This window comes from Papaver somniferum, chromosome 8 (assembly GCF_003573695.1).
Source record: "Papaver somniferum cultivar HN1 chromosome 8, ASM357369v1, whole genome shotgun sequence".
NCBI lineage: Eukaryota > Viridiplantae > Streptophyta > Magnoliopsida > Ranunculales > Papaveraceae > Papaver > Papaver somniferum.
The window spans coordinates 162,089,250-162,111,405 of record NC_039365.1 but is presented as its reverse complement, the minus strand read 5'-3'; positions in this window follow the sequence as shown (position 1 = coordinate 162,111,405).

Below are 22,156 nucleotides of genomic sequence, written 5' to 3'. Positions count from 1 at the left end.
TGTTGTAGGTTTTGAGATGGCCTTTGATAAGAGTAGTGGTTGTTGCAGGTTACGTTAATTATTTTGGATATATTTTGAGGCACCTAGCTTTCCATATATACCATGTTGCGAGAGCATACACCTAGTTCCATTTTGTATTAGGTATCTGGATGGTTCGCCTATTGTATACCATGTTTCGATCCAATTTTTTATAATATTAGTAGTTGTATCTATTCTGTTATCCGAACCAAATCTCTTTGCTAAATAGGAAACTTAGAAGAGTGTGGTTGTATGTTTCTACGGAACTGTCATATATGGTGCATGTGGTGTTTTTTGTCGTTATCCATCTACCCGACCTACTGCTTACTGGAAGAATACCACTATAACATTTCCACGCAAAGACTCTGATACGTGGAAGGACATATAAAGACTAAATTTCCCTCCATATTGGGTTCATCGGAGGATATTCAACATTATTATTCAACGACCCATTGCTCATACACTGATTTTACCATGAGTTCGCATTTTTTTTTGTTAACAGTCAGATCAGGGTATCTTAGGTGATGCAACTTTTTTGTAGATAAATACTCAGGATGTTTTGAACTGTATGGGTTGGGATAACTTATTTGTAAGATATCCACATTTCATTATATAACATTTTTCTGCAAGACATCACTTAATTTACTCAAAGATTATCAATAGTGGGTTTTATGTCACTTTAAGAGATGAGGTTGGAGTGTTTAAGAGTATCCAATTGTGAGTTCATGAATTTCCTTTATTTTTCCTAGTTGCCAAGTTATCTCTTCTTGAATAGTTTTAAGACCATTTCACAACCCTTTCCATAACGAGAACTACAATCAATTTAATTTTTGTTTAAAATTTTTACGGAGCGAAGAATTTTGCAGTATATTGCTTCAGGGACTCTAGAGGTTAAAGAGTTTGGATTTTTTATCATTCTGCGGGCTGTTTTAGTTAATAAAGTTATGTTAAACATTGTGAATTGTTTAAACCCTAAGCTATCATCTATGGTTAATTGGTTTGAAAATCGACTTCCTGGCATTAGAACACCAAACCCTAATGATGTCCTTAGAGTTCCCCAACCAGAAGGCCCGATTTAAAGAGCCCATTTTTTTGTTATCTATTTCGGGATAAAAATTAAAACACGATATTTGGTAACATGTTTAATCAGAACCTCTCTACAACTAGGATAGGAGTTTACTACTCCGTCCTTTAGCCTCGTTTTTAGTTTGTCTATGATTCGTTCAAAGTATGTTACCTTGGGTTTGTACGTAAAGAATGGTATTCCGAGATATTTGACGTCCAATCTTATCTTATCCACTTTGAGGATTTCCAGGATTTAACTAATTTCCCTATTGGATAAAAAACTACTAAAAAAAAGTCATAAGATTTTTATATTTGATGTATTGTCCAAATCTCAAGCTAAAGAGGTCAAGAATCTTGACAAGGTTTCTCACTCCTTTTCCCAGCTTTAGTAAAGATGAGGATGAAAAGGAGAGGGTAACAAGTGCACCACCAATTTTTTCATTTACAACCTGTATGGACAAAACCTAATACAACTGCAAGAATGCCAATTTAATGATCCTTGAAAATATGTACATAGAGTTTATATCTCTATCTCTTCTCAATCAGAAAGTCTAGACAAGGTTTCTCACTCCTTTTCCACAGCTTTAGTAAAGATGAGGCGTAAAAGGAGAGGGTACCAAGTGGACCACCAATTTTTTCGTTCGGTGACCTGTATGGAAGAAACCTAATACAACTACAAGAAGACCAACTTAATGATCCTTGACAATATGCATATAGAGTTTATATCTCCACCTCTTCTCAATCATAAAGCCTAGACAAAGGAGTCGGTGAACCTGATTTTTAATAAGAGTACTTGGACAATCCCAAAAAAGCAATATCCAAGATTAATCTAGTCGTATCTAAATATTCAGATCTGAATTCTTCCAAGTATGATACTTGTTATCTATCATTCAAGATACGAATTATACAAGAAACAAAGCACGTAATGGATATTAATTATATGAACGTATCTACTAGAATTGAATATGTACTACCTGTGTAGGTCCTATTAGAAAGATAAAGACTATAATATGAAAAAGGAAAAACACAAGACACTAGAAGTTTTGTTAACGAAACCGCATTAAGCCGCTACAGACATAGCCTACTACCAGACTTCGGACTGGAATGTAGTTGAGACTGAATCCACCCTCCAAACTATTCAATTACAGTCGCACTCCTTACATATCTTGAATTTCTTAAGGATCTATGCAACTGATTCCCTTAGTTGATGTCATTTACAACCTATGTGAAGACTTTTTGATACCATTCCGCCTCTAAAAGACAAGCCTATTTGATTTCCCTTTAGATCAAAGATCGAGTCTTGGAAACCTGTTTGCAATAAACAAAGCTAGCAAACCTCACGAATACAGAACACTTACACTTAGTTAGCTGAAAAGCTTAGATTATTAACCACCTCTTAAATCATGAACTAATCAATTAAGAATAGTTTTCAGATATCTATCTTGAGGAATCATAAAGTTTGAGACGAAGAGATTTTGTGATTTCTATCTATCTTTCCTGAAAGAGATTATGAGAACCTCGATAATAGAAATCAAGATCAGGATACACGAACTATCAAGGTAAAGATAGTCGGACCTAGCTTTACGAATCCCCATGTGAAGTTTTTAAATCGTATACCTAATTATATTTCTCAGATGAAACCTAGGTCAATATAGGACGACTCTAGCAATCAACTAGGACATAAAGTGTCAGGGATTGAATTTTCCAATTGAAAGAGCATCTTTGTTTATAGATGTTCATGATAACTTGAGATTCAAGCAAACACTTTGTTGTTTAGATGAAACTCTAATTAGGGTTTCAAGTAAGTATGTGAGAAGTTAGTCTTGAAATAAGGTAAATTTCATTTACTTTTTCTCATTACTGATCTCAGTTTTAATGATTAAAAAAAGAATTTTTACGTCGACGTAATAGGCAAACACACAACAAGCTGCGCCGCAAGCCCTTTTTGAATTGAAAAAAACCTATCTTTTTAAAAACAAACTCTCTCAAACCGTGAGTCATGACATTATTGTGCATAAATTTATGGATTTTCTTGAGGAGTCCAACCGCCTATGGAGCAAAAAAAAATAAATATATCAAAAGGGAAAGGAATAAAGGCATGTCCATTATCACTACATGCTTTTTCATGTTTCGCTATTTTACCCGAGGAAGCCCTCAGTGCTTCTTGCCCGACTGTAAATGTGCCATATCTTGAAATCACATAGAAGAATATACACAGTGGTCCGGTTACAGAACCGTGTATAATGACCGTTCTTTGGCAAGTATTCCTTATGAACTAAAGCAATATGATGTTCATTCAAACACTTAAAAATTTAATTATGATCAACATACACAAGGTGTTTTAGTGATCAATGATGTCTTAGAGGCGTTTACGAGAGATATAGCAATGCTAGATATATTTAAAAAATAAATCCTTGAGAATATGCTAAACATTCATTGGGACTATTGGTAAAATGTTTTGTGAACCGTATAGGCCGTTCGTGGATCCTGAGAGAAACATTTTGCAAACCGGGTTGGACAATTATTCTCGTGAACTCAGATGACAATAATTTGCGAACCGGGTTCGCCAATCGTTAGCCTATTGCCAAACTCAGATCACCACGATTCGTGAACCAAGTTGGTGAACTGTCCCTTCATGAACTGTAAGGTTTGCAGAATGGTTTGCAAACCTTCCGGTATTCCAGAAACTCAGATATCTAGGGTTTGCGAGATGTTCTGAATTTCTCTCTTAAAGTTTGAAACATTCCCAAATGATGAAACCAATGCTTGGGCAATTTTTAATTAATCTACAAAATTAATTCTTGAAAAATAATTTTTTTTTAACTAATATTGTTAAGGACCTTTAAACATCCAATGCTTGAATCATATTTCGATATATTTAACGAGACAAGCTTGGCTTGAAATTTCTTATTTACAATAAATCTACTGAAGTCATACGCCATAGTCTGAAATAGATAGAATGGTAAAACTTGTGAGTAAATAAAAGGGTTCAGTCTTCACCATACCTTGTTGATGAAATTCTCCAAATTCTTCGTCGATCTTCAGTCTTCGAGGGTGATTCTGATATTCAACTACCAACTTCAATACCTAGTCCGAGACTTGACTTAGTAGACTAGAAATTAAGATATAGTTAAACATTGACAACAAGCTTGAGACAACAAAACTTGTGGGTTCAACCGAGCATTTCTCTAACACATTAAATCTTATTTCAAAGTACATAAACTAAAGTATAATTAAAATAAAAAACTTTTAAATAAAAAAATCTTTAACTGGTTGGGTTTCAACGAACGCGTAGCTCCTCTTCTACCCCAAAGTTGCGCAGTTAGATCTTCCTTTAGATGTCCATAGAGGCCCCAATTTTGAATTATATTAGTGGCATGTTTATATTTTCTTGCAGGACGTCCATGGCGAACTACAAGACTGGGCCTCAAATGTTCGTCTGGATAACTCGTCCATATGGGGTCACGTCTTGTTTTTTCAATGACCATGTTATGAAGAATTATACAAGTTAGCATAATTTTGTTAATTTCTTGAAGACCAAAAAAGTGACATGGCTTATAAACGATGGCGAACTCCCTTTTCAAAATTTCATAAGCGTGTTTAGCATCCTTTCGCAGAGCCATTTGTTGGGTGTTAAAATACTTCATATCCTTCGAAGTGGTTGGTCCAAAGTGAAAATAAGGGGGTCTAACAACCACACCCAATAATTCGTTTGGCAATCTGAGAGGACTTACTCCAATATACTTTCTAGAGAATCAACTAGACAGTCAGACTCAATCTAGAGTAAAGTATATCAAAGAGTTTAATATCTCTAACTCTTAATTCAATCCGCAATCAGCAAATAGAAATCTGCGAACCCGATTGCATATAAGAGGAGTAACTTGAACGGTACCAAAGACCAATGTTCAAGTGTCAATCAATTTAAATCAACAACCCAAGGTCGGATATTCTAATTGATTGAACTTAACGCACAACCTGTGATATTTCAATTATATAAGAAAATATAATGTGGAAAAGAAATAACACAAACACCAGAAGTTTTTGTTAATCAGGAAACCGCAAATGAAGAAAAACCCCGGGACCTAGTCCATATTGAACACCACACCGTATTAAGCCGCTACAGACTCTAGCGTACTACCAATTAACTTCGGACTGGACTGTAGTTGAACCCTAATCAATCTCACACTGATTCAAGGTACAGTTGCGTTCCTTACGTCTCTGATCCCAGCAGGATACTACGCACTTGATTCCCTTAGTTGATCTCACCCACAACCAAGAGTTGCTATGACCCAAAGTCGAAGACTTGATAAACAAATCTGTCTCACACAGAAAAGTCTATAGGATTGAATAAATCTGTCTCCCACAGAAATACCGAAGAGTTTTTGTTCCGTCTTTTGATAAATCAAGAACAAGAACCAATTGATAAACCAGACTTATATTCCCGAAGAACAGCTTAGTATTATCAATCACCTCACAAATAATATAAATCGTATGATGGAGAAAGTAGATATTTTGGAATCACAAACGATGATACGAAGATGTTTGTGATCACGTTTTTTCTTGCCTATCGGAGAAATTAATCTCGAGCAAATCTTAGAGAAGATAGTACTCAAACGATAGAATCGGGCAAGATCAGAACATGCAACTACAAGAGAAATAGTTGGGCATGGCTTCACAATCCCGATGAAGTCTTTCAAGTCGTTAACTTACAAGGTTTAGGAAAACCTAAGGTTAAAGAAGAATTGAGTCTAGCTTATGCAACTAGTAACACACAAAAGTGTGGGGATTAGGTTTCCCAGTTGCTAGAGTTCTCCTTTATATGGTTTTCAAATCAGGGTTTGCAATCCAAGTTACCTTGGTAACAAAGCGTTCAATATTCACCGTTAGATGAAAAACCTGATTCAACCAAGCTAATATCTTTCAACCGTTAGATCGAACTTAGCTTGTTACACACAAATGAAATGTACCCTCATTTAGGTTTATGAACCGTACCAAAACGTGTACACCTATGTTGGCTCAACAATGGTCAACCGAAGTTAGCCATATGATAACTCTCATATCAATCATATTCATCTTATCCATAACTAGTTCAAATGACTCAAATGAAACTAGTTAAATAGTCGTTCAATTGCTATGTTCTCATAGAAGTACACAAGAACACAATCGAAACAAAATCGCTTTGATTCACTCGAATCAATTCATGAACATTATAGCCACGGTTTGCAAAGATTGCATTCCTTATTATATAAATGTTTGAGTTCATGTACACAACCGATTTTAGAAAGTAACCCACTCAAGTACGCAAACGGGTACGCATACTTGAGTAGCCGGACTTGAGTTTGGTTCCTCCAGTACGCGTACGGGTGCGCATACTTCAACACATTCCAAACTCCAGCAGAGTTTCACGGACGTGAACTTTCCTCCGGTACGCGTATCGGGTACGCATACTTGCCCAGACCTCAGTAACCACCAGTACACGTACGGGTACGCATACTTCAGGTTCCCGATTTTGGACTTATACACTAATGTGATTAACCCACTATGCTTATATCCAAACATGGTTACATGATTCTAAACTCTTTATTTCAATCATTGAAACTTTCTTAGAGGACGTTATATAGTTGTTGTTCACAAACTATTTTTCGTCGAAGCGATTTTCAAGTTATTGAAATTATCATAATGAAGCATTCCAAGACAACACCAAATGATTGTATCACACAAACCATGTAAGATGTGACTCGACAATTTTCATATGATCTTATTCGGACTTTCATCACGAATGTAAGATGAATTCGGCCGAAGTGAAAGCTTGCCAACACATATTCCGAGAAATATATACGCGAGATAAACTCAGCTCGAAATCTCAAATGTGTATAATAGAAAATTATATCGTAAGACGACTTATGTCTCAATATAGGAGATAAAGTAGAAATAGACTTTCCAAGTGATAGATAAGTTTCAGTCTCCACATATCTTTTATCAATGAAGTTCCACAAGCTCCCCTTAGTAGTTCTTCGTCTTCAAGATATGAACATCGTGAAGTCTAAAGCTCAACTACACAATCTATGTCCTAGTTCCGAGACATCTAAATAGTCTAGAAATCAAGACTCATAGTTTTGATCACTAACATTGACAAACATGCTTGATATAGAAACGCACGCGAGTTCGACCGAGCAATGCTCTAACAATCTCCCCCTTTGTCAATTTTAGTGACAAAACTATCAATACATATGGATTACAAAATAAATAAAAACTTTGTAGCTTCTCATCCAAATGCTTGATCTCCTTGGCATCTTCAACATTACTCGAAATCTTCGTCACTTCCAAGTACTCCAATGATTCCAAAGGTTGTAAGTTTAGTATCATCGTTGTTGAGGATCCGTAGCGATGACAATGAGAAACAAATGCTCTCGATCATTGTTATCCAATGTCATAGTATTATTACATAGCATCAAAGTTCAATTGTATCACAACTTTGACAATAATACTATGCTGATATGTATTACTCCCTCTTAGTCAATACATCATCTCAATATGAAAACCGCTCCCCCTTACATAATGACCCGTAAACCATATGTATTTTTAGTATGAAATTACACATTAATTCTCCCCCTTTTTGTCAATAAAATTGGCAAAGGTACGAAAACTATTGGGATCCTAATGAAATTTCCATAGAGATTCTTCATGACTAAAAGAGAACAAACATACCAACAAATTTGGATGAAATAATAAAGCCGAAGCTAAATGCATTCATCAAGGAGTTTATAAATATACAAGATAACCCCTATAAAATTCCACAACCGCATTCCCCACGAAGATATGGCGATTAAGCACAAGTTCGTAAACAAACTCTCCCTCATAAAATGTCATTCCCGAGAGAACAACAAAGGAGACCTTGCTTTTACAAGAAAAGAAGGATTTATTTGGATATAACCAAATCACATGAAAATATGAATTTGAATCCATAACTATCAGTTGAATCAACCACAAAAATGATCAATTCAATTGGTCATGCTCGACATAAGAGAACTTACAGAGCAACACAATATGTGCACAAAAATGTGGATCGGAGATTGACCAATACTGCGGAATATACAAGAATTCATTCTATTTTTCATCACTATTTGCACAATGACATATAATAGACATAATCCTTGTAAACAAAAGTGTATCCTTTTTTCATCAAGATTTGCATAATGACATAAAAGGCTTTAACTTTTGTTTGTTAAAAGTTCATTCTATATTTTATCAATACTTTGATACTGACATATAATAGAGATAACTTTTTGAACAAGTTCAAGATTCACGGACGTAAACAACATATTCCATAACAATTTGCAATATATGAAATCAAAAAGATTAATACTGCAAAAATAATCTTTTCCCTTAGAGGGTGGAATCAATCTTTTTCACACGGATTTAAACCAAGAGTGGTTACCAAAGGCGTATGAAAATATTTTCTTAACAAAGAAGAACATAAAAAGTCATTAAATACCATGCATTATAGTTCAGATAAGATGATTGTGAACATTCAAGAATCCCATAGCAATGCGTACTACTGCCCATTCTTGAACTTCCTTCTTTGTGATTCACCAACAACATTCTTGTAAAAGCTAAAAATGAGCTTATAAGAGTATTACTCCAAGAATCCAAGTGCCCAAGTCCAAGAGAAGTGGCACAAGTGCGACGAAATGGAGCAAAACACTCAAAAACAAGAGATGGGACAAAGACCAATTTTAACTCATCCAAATTCAATAATTCTCATCTTCAATTTGAATAGAATTCAAAGAGGAAGAGAATAAAAAAATAATTAGGTTATTCCGAATTCGGACGAAGAAATTACGGCCAAAACAAGTTTACCGAATATCGACGTCTACAAGCAAGTATGCATACGGGTTTGCAAACGAATTTTCATGACCAGGGGCAGTATGCAAACGGCTATGCGTACTAAAACCCCTGTATTTTGATTTTAAATGATGGTATGCATACCTGGTAGGTGTACCATGAAGTCCAAACATCCCGAACTACTATTTTCAAACCTAAACGTTTAAGAACCTTAAACACATATCAAGTTAGGTAGCAAGGTACATGGATCATTATAAGTACTCTAAGCAAATAAAAACACAAATCTTGATCAAGTTTATAGTCATACCTTTTTAGAAGAATCCAGTTGAATTCTACAGCCTTACCGAACATAATCTGTGTGCCCCAATTCTCGTGGTTCCCTCACCGTGTACATAGCAGGGCATTCCTTGGTGAGGATGCACTTACAACACAATCAAGTTGTGTCGGGGTGAACAATGTCTTGATCACCACAAGTGACCTTTGGATTATCATGAAAGAGATCTCTTTTAGAACCTTTCACATCCAATTCCATTTTTCCAAAAAACTTGTTAAGTTCCAACATCATGGATACTTCCTTCTCCATAGTCATGGAATTTTATGGAAGATCATTTCTTTTCATACTCAAAGCATCATTGGCTTTCTTTGGTACCCACTTCTGAGTGCGTTTAGGAACAACCGGAACCTTCTTCCCATTACTCTCTTCAATATTTGTCGGAAGAGAATTGGATTGAATACTCTTTTGCAAGTTAGTCTTTCTCTAATTGGGAGCATCGGATCTTTTCTTAGTCTTTATGTAGTTATCCTTTTGATAACCATTACGATTGTGAAAAGGATTCGTATGACGTTTATAGGAAAATCTAGATTTATCACAGCACTGATTCCTTTGCCTAAAGGTTGGACAGTTACAACCTGTAGCGTTAAGGGGATTAGTCTTAACATATGATTTTGGTTTCACAACTTCTTGTGATGCCCAAACAAGAATATCATGAAGTTTCTCATTTTTTATACGGAAACGACATCTCCTTTCCAGGTGACCTTTATTTCCGCAATAGTGGCAAACATAAGGAACGTTCTTACCTCGATCCATGTGTGTTGACTTTGGAGGTTGATATACTTTGCCCTTTTGAACATTAACTGCCGGTGAAGGTATTTCACTTTTTCCATCAGTGGAAACCTTTTGTTGAGAAGAATCACTAGCCTTGACAAATTTACCTCTTGGAGAATCTATTCCCTTATAGCGCAATCCTCGTGTATCACGATGATTTTTACTTGATCCTAGCATAATGGTTAACTTGCTTGAACTAGTATTGAAATTTTTCAAGAGCAGCAGCTAAATCAGCCTCAAGACGTTTTTCTCGAGCGAGAAAAGCGCTTTCTCTATCATCAAAACTAACTTGTTGAGAGTTAATCCTTGATTCATATTCTGCAAGTTTCTCTTCCAACGAAAAGTACTTTTGATAAAGATTATCACATTCAAGTGACTTCATACGTAGGTTTTTCTCAGAATCCTTGAGGATCGATTCGTTAGAACGATTCGAAACATAAACACCTGCGTAACATCTTCTCAACTGCTTGTTTTTTCGACAGAGAGGAGTCAGAAGAGGTGTGACATGCGAAGTTGTCATCTTCTTCTTTTCCAACGAATTTAAAACCTTAACATACTTTGAGACTTTCTCATCAACCTCTTTATCAATATCTGAATCACCTTCATCAGAAAGTTTATCCAACTGTTCTTCTAGGAGTGTTTCCCAGTTATCAACAGTTTTTACATTAAGAGAATGTTTAGATATTGACATAGATGTGACAGTTTTCTCAGGTGAATCCAAGCTTTGAAAACATCTGGTAATTTCTAACCTAGTACGTTATTAGAGATAGACTCGTCCATAATCAAATCGCTACAAACACAGACTTATAAGGTCTTTAATGTGTTTGCCTGCTCTGATACCAATTGAAAATACAGGAGTCTAACAACCTCACTCAATAATTCGTTTGGCAATCTGAGAGGACTTACTCCAATATACTTTCTAGAGAATCAACTAGATAGTCAGACTCAATCTAGAGTAAAGTATATCAAAGAGTTTAATATCTCTAACTCTTAATTCAATCCGCAATCAACAAATAAAAATCTGCGAGCCCGATTGAATATAAGAGGGGTAACTTGAACGGTACCAAAGACCAATGTTCAAGTGTCAATCAATTTAAATCAACAACCCAAGGTCGGATATTCTAATTGATTAAAATTAACGCATAACCTGTGATATTTCAATTATATAACAAAATATAATGCGGAAAAGAAATAACACAGAAACCAGAAGTTTTGTTAACGAGGAAACCGCAAATGCAGAAAAACCCCGGGACCTAGTCCATATTGAACACCACACTGTATTAAGCTGTTACAGACTCTAGCCTACTACCAATTAACTTCGGACTAGACTGTAGTTGAACCCTAATCAATCCCACACTGATTCAAGGTACAGTTGTGTTCCTTATTGTAGATGGTGGATTTTCGACAAAGGCTAAAATCGTAAAACCATAATTGTAGTACTCTTGATCCAGCAATCAGATGAGTATTTGAGACTCATGTCTCTCGTCGAAAGCATGAAATCTCATGCTGCAAAATCTCTGATTGAGAATGTTGTCTCTCAGAGTATATGTAGATGTGTAGTGTCTCAGATGAGGCAACGACACATCTCATGAATACTGAGCAATTTCGGTAATTACTTATATATAAAATCAAAATATTGGACGACTCCTAGACATCTTGCCTTCTAGTATAGAGCAATAACGTCTTCAGGATGCAACAAGGTTTTCCCTGACTATATAAAGGAGATATGACATTTCAACAAGCTCATATTTATCAATTCTTAGATAATTAATGCTCATAGACAGCATTCCTGCTAGTATAGAGCCATCAATTAATTATCTCTAATCTTTAACTGAATATTCAAAGATATTCTACGATTCTTCGTAATATTTCGTCACTTCAATTCGTGGTTCTTCCCAGCAGAATTCCACGGGTTAGTGATAAATGTTCAAAGAACGGGCTTCTGAGCAGCTATCGAGTAAGCCCTGACCAAAATGGTGTTAGTGTACTCAGCAATAATGCACGAACGAGCACCTGAATGCGCAAACGAGCATTCCAAAACATGAAGTAACGATGAACCTATACAAAGTAGGAAGAAAATAATAAATAATAAAATATTAATCAAGGCGCCGGGGACTGGGCGGGGCCCACCGGCCGGCCGGTCGTGCTGTGGCCAGTCCCATGTCCAATTTTATATTTTATCATATTTTTATTATTTTCCCTGACCTCATGAAAATCCCTTCATTTGAGCAAATCTCCTTCATCTCAAGGAAACTACCCAGTCTCATGGTGTTTCCTCGTATCAAAGAAATAATAAAATTTAGGAAAGGTGTCGCGGGACTAGGTCCACTAGCCGGCCGGCTATGCCTTAGCGGTGGCCGGTCCCATACCTCATGACTCCTTATTATTTTATTATTTCCCTATCACATGAAAATTCTCTGATTTCATGATATTTCCCTCAATTCATGAAATATTATAAATTAGGGAGAAAACGCATGGGACCCGGGCTCTCGGCTGGCCATGCTCTATCCATGGCCGGTCCCACATGCCCATGTCTTATTATTTTAATATTATTTGTTTCCTCATCCCATGAAAACTCTTTCACTTCAAGGAAATTCCCTAGTTTCAGCAAACTCCTTGGATTCATGAAATTTTACTCAAGTTCATGAAAAATAATATAAAATTAGGAAAACCCGTGGGACCGGGCCATAGCCGGCCGGTCACGCCCTAGCCGGTCCCAGACGCCCCTTATTTTATCATTATTAGTTTTTATGATTCCTCATCTCATGGAAATTCCTTAATTTCAACAAATTCATTGGTTTCAACAAACTTCTTGATTTTTATGATATTTCCCTAAAATCATGAAAATATTATAAATTAGGAAAAAATGCCTTGGGACCGGCTCCTTGGCTGGCCGGCCACGCCTTGGCCTATCCGGTCCCACACCTCATGATTCCTTTACTATTTTATAATTTTATTCCTTCATCTCATGAAGTTTCACGGTTTCATAAAAATCCCTGATTTCTTCATATTTTCTCAAAATGTTTCTCAAACGCACACCGGAAAATATCGAAACTCTCATGACTGAGACACGGACATTATGATGATGCAGGCATGTCTTCTTGACCGACCAAGGCTGGCCCTGAGGCTTGCAAATAGCCGGTCCCACATGTTTTAATAATTTTGACATAATTTGCTCAATTGCTCATACTGGGTCCAAACTCTTCCCAAACAGCTGGGAGTTTGTTAAAACGACCATCAGCTGGTCCCATGACCACCAAGAGCCGATCTCATGATCCCTTGGTCGGTCCCTCATCTCTCCATAATCAGGTTCCACTACCTGACGCTCACACGAGCACTATTTGAAAAATGATTAAACCAGCATTTAATCATCCTTTCACCAACTGATCTTCAAGAGACTTCGGTGTTTTGCTCACTTGATCATCTGGGTGTTACATGGTAGACTCATCATCCCATGTAACTGGTCCCTCCTTCACTCCGTGGTTGATTTTCAATAAATCATCAATTGATCAGCAATTGATCAAAATTAGGGTTTCGAATCCAGAGCTTTGCAAAAATGTAACTCTGAGTAGATTCAAACGCTAATAATTTTTATGTTGATCCCATGATCAATACCCTAATTAATTATACTCGGCTCAACTGCCAGTATTTTAAATTAATATTTATCTTGGTCCTGTTACCAATGATTCCTCAGATGAGCAATATTTGCTCAGACTAGCAACATTTGCTCACACCAAGGAATATTGGTTCAACTATCAATATTCAACAATTCATCAGATGAGCAACATTTGCTCAGATGAGCAATATTTGCTCAGACTAGCAATATTTTCTAAGACTAAGGAATATTGGTTCAACTATCAATATTCAACAATTCAGCTACACAGTTTGCTCAGGTTATCAACATTTATTCGACAATGATATTTTTTTTGTCTCAGCAGACATGTTCAATTCATGAGTCTCAGAACATTTGCAAATTATGTTCAACTCAGCAATACAAGGACTCATCGTCCCATAAAGTCAGCAACTGACTAACTAAATACACGTATGCCTTGCAGACTCCACATTCACGATACATCAATCGTGTCACACTGAGGGATATTAACTAGGGTTTTGGTCTGCCGGTCTACGACACGTGTTTCATATACACGATGAGAATGTGAGAAAGTCGTGCAATCAGTTGGAGGAGTTATCAAAGTAGTGGGTGGAAAGTTAACCAAGTCTCTGCACGATGAGAAACTGGTTTGAACACGATTTCCCACTTCCCCAATCTCTGACTCCAGCAACTGTCACACTTCATGGGATCATGGTGTTTACAATTCCAATAATATAAAAGACTTTTGAATCATGATTGAAAGGGAGAATAGTCGTCTAGACAAGAATTTCTCGACAAGTTCACACAGACAATCTTTCGTCTACATGAACTCATCGTCTGAGCAATCACTCTCAACTGGGTAAAATTCAATCATTCAGAACTTTCTTACGCAGAATACACAACACACCTACAATCTCGATCACCATTGATCTCACACATTTCTCAGCTTCCCTCATACAGATCAACCCATCCTCTCTTGTGATCGAATTGACTCTGGAACGACCATTGTCTTGGTTTAGGCCGGAGTCATACAGATTGATCTCTCGAACTTAAAGCACTCCCTTCTTACAGTGCATCTGTGTGAGGTTGAGCATTTTCTCGGTTCAAGGAGTTTCCTCCGCACGGTCATCTCCTCAATTCCGTAAAAACCAGCAAATTGTTTTTCCGCATCTACACTTACGTCTCTGATCCCAGCAGGATACTACGCTCTTGATTCCCTTAGTTGATCTAACCCACAACCAAGAGTTTCTACGACCCAAATTCGAAGACTTGATAAACAAATCTGTCTCACACAGAAAAATCTATAGGATTGAATAAACCTGTCTCCCAAAGAAATACCCAAGAGTTTTTGTTCCGTATTTTGATAAATCAAGGTGAACATGAACCAATTGATAAACTAGACTTATATTCCCGAAGAACAACTTAGTATTATCAATCACCTCACAATAATCTAAATCGTATGATGGCAAAAGTAGATATTATGGAATAAAAAATGATGAGACGAAGATGTTTGTGATCACGTTTTATCTTGCCTATCGGAGAAATTAATCTCGAGCAAATCTTAGAGAAGATAATACTCAAACTATAGAATCGGGAAAGATCAGAACACACAACTACAAGAGAAATAGTTGGGTCTGGCTTCACAATCCCAATAAAGTCCTTCAAATCGTTAAACTACAAGGTTTAGGAAAACCTAAGGTTAAAGAAGAATCGAGTCTAGCTTATGTAACTAGTAACACACAGAAGTGTGGGGATTAGGTTTCCCAGTTGCTAGAGTTCTCCTTTATATGGTTTTCAAATCAGGGTTTGCAATCCAAGTTACCTTGGTAACAAAGCATTCAATATTCACCGTTAGATGAAAAACCTGATTCAACCAAGCTAATATCTTTCAACCGTTGGATCGAACTTAGCTTGTTACACACAAATGAAATGTACCCTCGTTTAGGTTTATGAACCGTACCCAAACGTGTACACCCATGTTGGTTCAACAATGGTCAACCGAAGTTAGCCATATGATAACTCTCATATCAACCATATTCATCTTATCCATAACTAGTTCAAATGACTCAAATGAAACTAGTTAAAGAGTCGTTCAATTGTTATATTCTCATAGAAGTATACAAGAACACAATCGAAACAAAATCGGTTTGATTCACTCGAATCAATTCATGAACATTATAGCCACGGTTTGCAAATATTGCATTCCTTATTATATAAATGTTTAAGTTCATGTACACAACCGATTTTAGAAAGTAACCCACTCAAGTACGCAAACGGGTACACATACTTGAGTAGCCGAACTTGAGTTTGGTTCCTCCAGTACGCGTACGGGTGCGCATACTTCAACACATTCCAAACTCCAACAGATTTTCACGGATGTGAACTTTCTGCCAGTATGCGTATGGGTACGCATACTTGCCCAGACATCAGTAACCACCAGTACGGGTACACATACTTCAGGTTCCCGGTTTTGGACTTGTACACTAATGTGATTAACACCCTATGTTTATATCCAAACATGGTTACATGATTTTAAACTCTTTATTTCAATCATTAAAACTTTCTTAGAGGACGTTATATAGTTGTTGTTCACAAACTATTTTTCGACAAAGCGATTTTCGTCAAACAGATTTTCATGTCTGTTAATGATGAAATTACAGTGTGGCGTTAACCCATACTTAAGATCTTCAAACAATGGTGATTTATGAAAAATGTTGATATCATTTTGTGAACCCCAGAATTAAACATGTCAAATTCAACAGTCATAAGTAGCCGAAGCTTCCAATATTACAGTTGGTTTTAAATATCGACACTTATATTGACCTGCCCATTCAACCGGACACGCTTCCCACTTCCAGTGCATGCAATTTAGACTATCTAGAATTCCTGGAAACCCCATAGCTATATTTTCGACAGTGATTCTAACAACATTTATCTGAGTAGGTTTCCGTAAGAAAGTGGAACCAAAATGCTCGACTATTATTCCGCAAAATTATTTTGAGATACCTAAATTCGCTTATTTTTCCCATACGGGTGTGCTGGTACCCATAACACAATATTCGGAGAGCTGCAATGACCTTTTTTTCAGGAATAAATCCTCGTACATGTCGTGCCTCATACTGATAATTAAATAAAGGTTGTACCTGACAAAGCTCAACAATAATCATTTGAGTCAAGTTACGACCTATGTGGAATCAACGCTGAAAACATGCATCGAAATACACACTTCTAGGATTAAAATAATCATGCATCATCTTGTCATGGTAAAAGTATCGATCTTGCCACGTCCATCTTCTAGTCATAATTTCTTGCGGCTCTAAAGACTTTGGTATCATCCCTGAATGTCATTGCAATAAAAAGTTTTGCCGCCTTTTATCCTCAATTTCCTCTTCATCATTTTGACACAAAATCTCCACATACATTTTTTTCTCTTTTTCATATAATGTTTCATCCATTTCCATATCTTCTTCAGATGAACCAAAAATCAGTATCATGGTTGAAAATTAAAAGTGATTGAAATTAAGAAAAATTGAGAAAAAAATTTTGATTGGATGGAAAGAGTATTATGACTTTGGAGGAAGAAATTGAGTAGCGTATCTACGTGGTTTACCAAACAATGGGGTTAAGTTATTCTTATAGGAATTTACCCTTAGGGTTTTGATTTTTTTCTTTCATTTTTCTTCCTTTTTGTCCGACTCTCTTACTTCTCTGAAGAAACTAGAGATGATGAAAAAAATTTTCTGAAGATTTGAGATTGGAGGATTTTTCTTATATTGCTAGGGTTTATATGAAAATCTCTATTTTTATCTTCTCTACCAGCAATCACTATGAACAGGATGGATTATGCAGATATAAATATGGTGATTACGAATTTGAAGCTTGGTTTTCAATTGGGTAATTATCAAGATCATCATAATAATCAGAGAATTGGAGAGAAAAAAATATTTTAGAAATTTTTAATGTCTCGGAAAGTTGATGACCAAACCATGGAGGTGGAGAAACAACCTTCCTTTGGATCAAAACCCATCCCAAATATGTTCAATCATATTATTTTTTAACCTCATGTACGTATTTTAGTCTTAATTGAATTATATTATCTGCAACCTCATATTTTTTTGCAAGTACCTCATATAATGGTTCAACTTTAGGCCTCAAATCTTCATCCATATAACTAGTCTAAGAAGTATCATGTTGTATTTTCTCAACCATGTTATGAAAAATGATGCAGTGAGCATAACGGTATACATTTCAATCTGATAAGAAAAAAAAAACGATATGTCCCATAAACGTTAATGAACTTCTTATTCATAATTTCAAATGCTCGTTTAACATCCACAAAATAATATTCATGGGGTCTAGTTATGTTAACATACATTAGCTTACGAACCTAGTCGGGATGCCGGTAGGCTTGAACTTAGGTTGGGCATTGTGGATAGATTCCTCCACCAAATAATGTTCATGGGGTCTAGTTATGGCCGTCAATTGTGAAATTTACTTTGGAAAAAATTTCATACCTTAGGCCTTCAAACAAAGGTGAGTTTTCCAAAAAATTCTTGCTTATTGGTGAAAGCGGAATCCAAAATGAACATGCCATTTCCAAAAATCACAAGTAGCAACATCTTCCAAAATAACAGTTATTTTGGATACACCTTATACTGATTGGCCGAAGTGGTTGGGCATCCATGCCTGTGACGGGCCAGAAAATTACGCCTTTGGCGCGTTGCCCTGCATGCCGTAACTTCCCCGATGCGCCATGATGAAGTTACGATACGGTCCTTAAAGCTAGGAAAATTCACGTCCATTCGTCCTTGTAAGCATTCTCGTGGAGCATGATGCATCTAACTTAGCTCCCACACCGTTCAAACTTACCCTTGTTCTGTGAAGGGTTCAAAGCCATAGAGGCTATGTCCGATGCATCTTGCATGCATCATTGGCTTCCGAGTGCTGTCCAGGCATAAGGAATGCTTGGACTTGCACATATGACATTGATGGTCTAATTCCATCTCCCTTAGGCTTATGCAAGCTCCGCTAACTTGCATATCGATCTATCTTACTTTCTAGGACATGCCCAATGCGCCATTGGTACATGCCTAAGTCAAACGAATTGATAGGAAGTATGAGCATCCAAGGAATGGAATGCAACTAGCCTCATCAGGTATGGCCACAATCATCTCTTGCGTCGAGTTACCGAGCCAGATGATATGAGAGGACAGTATGTCGCAATCATCCCTCAATTAGATGATATGAGCGACAACGTGCTGGACTGGCAATGCTGCAACTTATTGCGGCTGCCTACATACCCTTCCCTACTCTAAAAAGATCAATCACAGACAGTAGTTTATCCTAGAAGGGATGGAAACTTAAACCAACTCGGTTGCGAGGCCATGGCCAAGCAATAAAGGTAATGGCCTAGTCCATATAGGTCGTTCTGTCAAAATGCATCCAAGTGATGCACGTTTGGTCCTCAATATGGCATAATGATGCCTAAGCATCAAATTCTCTCTTCGCGAGGCTACACAACTATAAACGATCCTTGGGCATCATTTATACTCTTCCGGCTAAGCTATGAAGCTCACTTAGTGCATAGTCCACATATGCACCATCAACCAACTACCCCTCCCTATATATGTTAATTTGACATTTTTACAACTCAAATTGGGGGAGCAAAAATCATTCATCAACTCCCCATGCCATGATGGATCCACCTTACCATTATGGACAACTGCGATGTATGGTCGTAATGGATGTACATTCAGTTCTGGCTCTCAGGCCAGTTTAAACGTCCGTCCATGACGGCTGAACATTTCTTGTGTCAGGTCCCGTGAAGGGCCGTGATGGTTGTACTTCCATCTTTGGCCCATATGCCACTCCAATGTCCAGCCGTGATGGCTGTACATCTCTAGGGCTATCTCACTTGGTGCATGGTCTGTATATGCACCTTCAACCAAGTACCCTTACCTATATATGTTAACTTAACATTTTTACAACTTTGATTAGGGGAGGAAAAATCATTCATCAACTCCCCAGTTTTACTATTCATGGTCGTTGCCATATACCCGGCCAAGTTGGTTGTCTGTTGCCAACCGATGTCCAACCATGTTGGTTGTTCATTTCCAACCCGATGTACAACCATGTTGGCTGTACATTACCAGCTCGGTGTCCGACCATGTTGGCTGTCCACTGCCAACCCGATGTCCAGCCATGTTGGCTGAACATTATCGATGCATTGGCCAAGGTCCAATGTTCCTTTTCCTACGTAACAGAAGCATTGGATGAAGCTTCATCTCATGCCATGGCGCATCTTTTAGCATGAGCCATGCTAAAAACACGGGGTGTTACATTATTCACCCCTTTAAAGAATTTCGTCCTCGAAATTCAAAACAAAACTATTGTGGACAATCTCTTCGATTTGGATTTCCTGAGCAAAAGTCCCATACCAGATGCTCAGAAATCACGGGTTTCTTCAAGTTGTCGTGAACATCAATTTAGACCTTCTGAGCAAACATCCCATACTGCCTACTAAGGAATCAAAAAAGAGTGCACAACGTCACCAAGAATCTCAATTGGCCAGTGCCAAAAGGATATCTCAACAAGGTATCCTAAATGTGCATCCCATACTACACACTCAGGAATCCCTAAGGTTCACAAGATTGAAAGATGTCATCAAAATGACAAGGTTTTTGCGCAGTACTGTGTGGAACAACTTCCAGTTGCTCACCGTCCCTGACGGTCATCCAGGTTTCCACTCGTTAGTGGGATGCTAGTTGGGCCTGACAACGCACACCATTGGCTAGTTTCCAACGTGTGGGGATGATCAGTCCCATTGACTACCCACAGTCCCAGATGGTCTTCCGGATATCCACTCGTAAGTGGGGTGCCACTTAGGACATGAAAACTCACAACACATGTACAATCTCAACTCGATTCGCATAGTAACTGACATAGCAGTTACAAACTCTTTCCGCGCAAAAGTTGGCCTACTCTCCAACTCTATTTCCTAGAAGGAAGCCGTGCTCGTTTGACGAGTCCACTCCGCACAAGTCCCTATATTTTTCTCGGAATTTGCTCTGATACCAACTGTGACGGACCGAAAAATTACGCCTTTGGCGCGTTACCCTGCAGGCCGTAACTTCCCCGATGCGCCATGATGAAGCTACGATCCGGGCCTTAAAGCTAGGAAAATGCTCGTCCATTCGCCCTTGCAAGCATGCTCGTGGAGCATGATGCAACTAACTTATCTCTCACACCGTTCCAACTTACACTTGTTCTGCGAAGGGTTCAAAGCCATAGAGGTTATGGACGATGCATCTTGCATGCATCACTGGCTTCCGAGTGTTGTCCAGGCATGAGGCATGCTTGGAATTGCACATAGTCCATTGACGGCCTAATTCCATCTCCCTTAGGCTTATGCAAGCTCCGCTAACTTGTATATCGATCTAGCTTACTTTCTAGGCCATGCCCAATGCACCATTGGTACATGACTAAGTCAAACGACTTGATATGAAGTATGAGCATCCAAGGAATGGAATGCAACTAGCCTCATCATGTATGTCCACAATCATCTCTTGCGTCGAGCTACCGAGCCAGATGATATGAGAGGCCATTATGTCGCAATCATCCATCAATTAGATGATATGAGCGACAACGTGCTGGACCGGCAATGCTGCAACTCATTGCGGATGCCTACATACCCTTCCCTACTCTAAAGGGATCAATCACAGATCGTAGTTCATCCTCGAAGGGACAGAAACTTAAAACAACTCGTTTGCGAGGCCGTGGCCAAGCAATAAAGGTAATAGCCTAGTCCGTATAGGTCGTTCTGTCAAAATGCATCCAAGTGATGCACGTTTGGTCCGCAATATGGCATAACGATGCCTAAGCATCAAATGCCCTCTTCGCGAGGCTATGCAACTATAAACGAGCCTTAGTCATCATTTATACTCTGTCGGCTAAGCTATGAAGCTTACTTAGTGCATAATCCACATATGCACCATCAACCAACTACCCCTCCCTATATATGTTAATTTAACATTTTTACAACTCAAATTTGGGGAGAAAAAATCATTCATCAATTCCCTAGGCCATGATGGATGCACCTTAGCATTCTGGCCAACTGCAATGTACGACCGTAATGGTTGTACATTCAGTTCTGGCTCTCAGTCCAGTTTAAACGTCCGGCCATGACGGCTGAACATTTTCTGTGCCAGGTCCCCGTGAAGGGCCGTGATGGTTGTACCCCATCTTTGGCCCATAGGCCACTCCAATGTCCATCCGTGATGGCTGTACATCTCTAAGGCTATCTCACTTGGTGCATAGTACGTATATGCACCTTCAACCAAGTACCCTTCCCTATATATGTTAAGTTAACATTTTTATAACTTTGATTAGGGGAGGAAAAATCATTCAACAACTCCTCACTTTTACTATTCATGGTCGTTGCCATATACCCGGCCAAGTTGGCTGTGATGTCCAGCCATGTTGGTTGTTCACTGCCAACCCGACGTCCAGCCATGTTGGTTGTACATTACCAG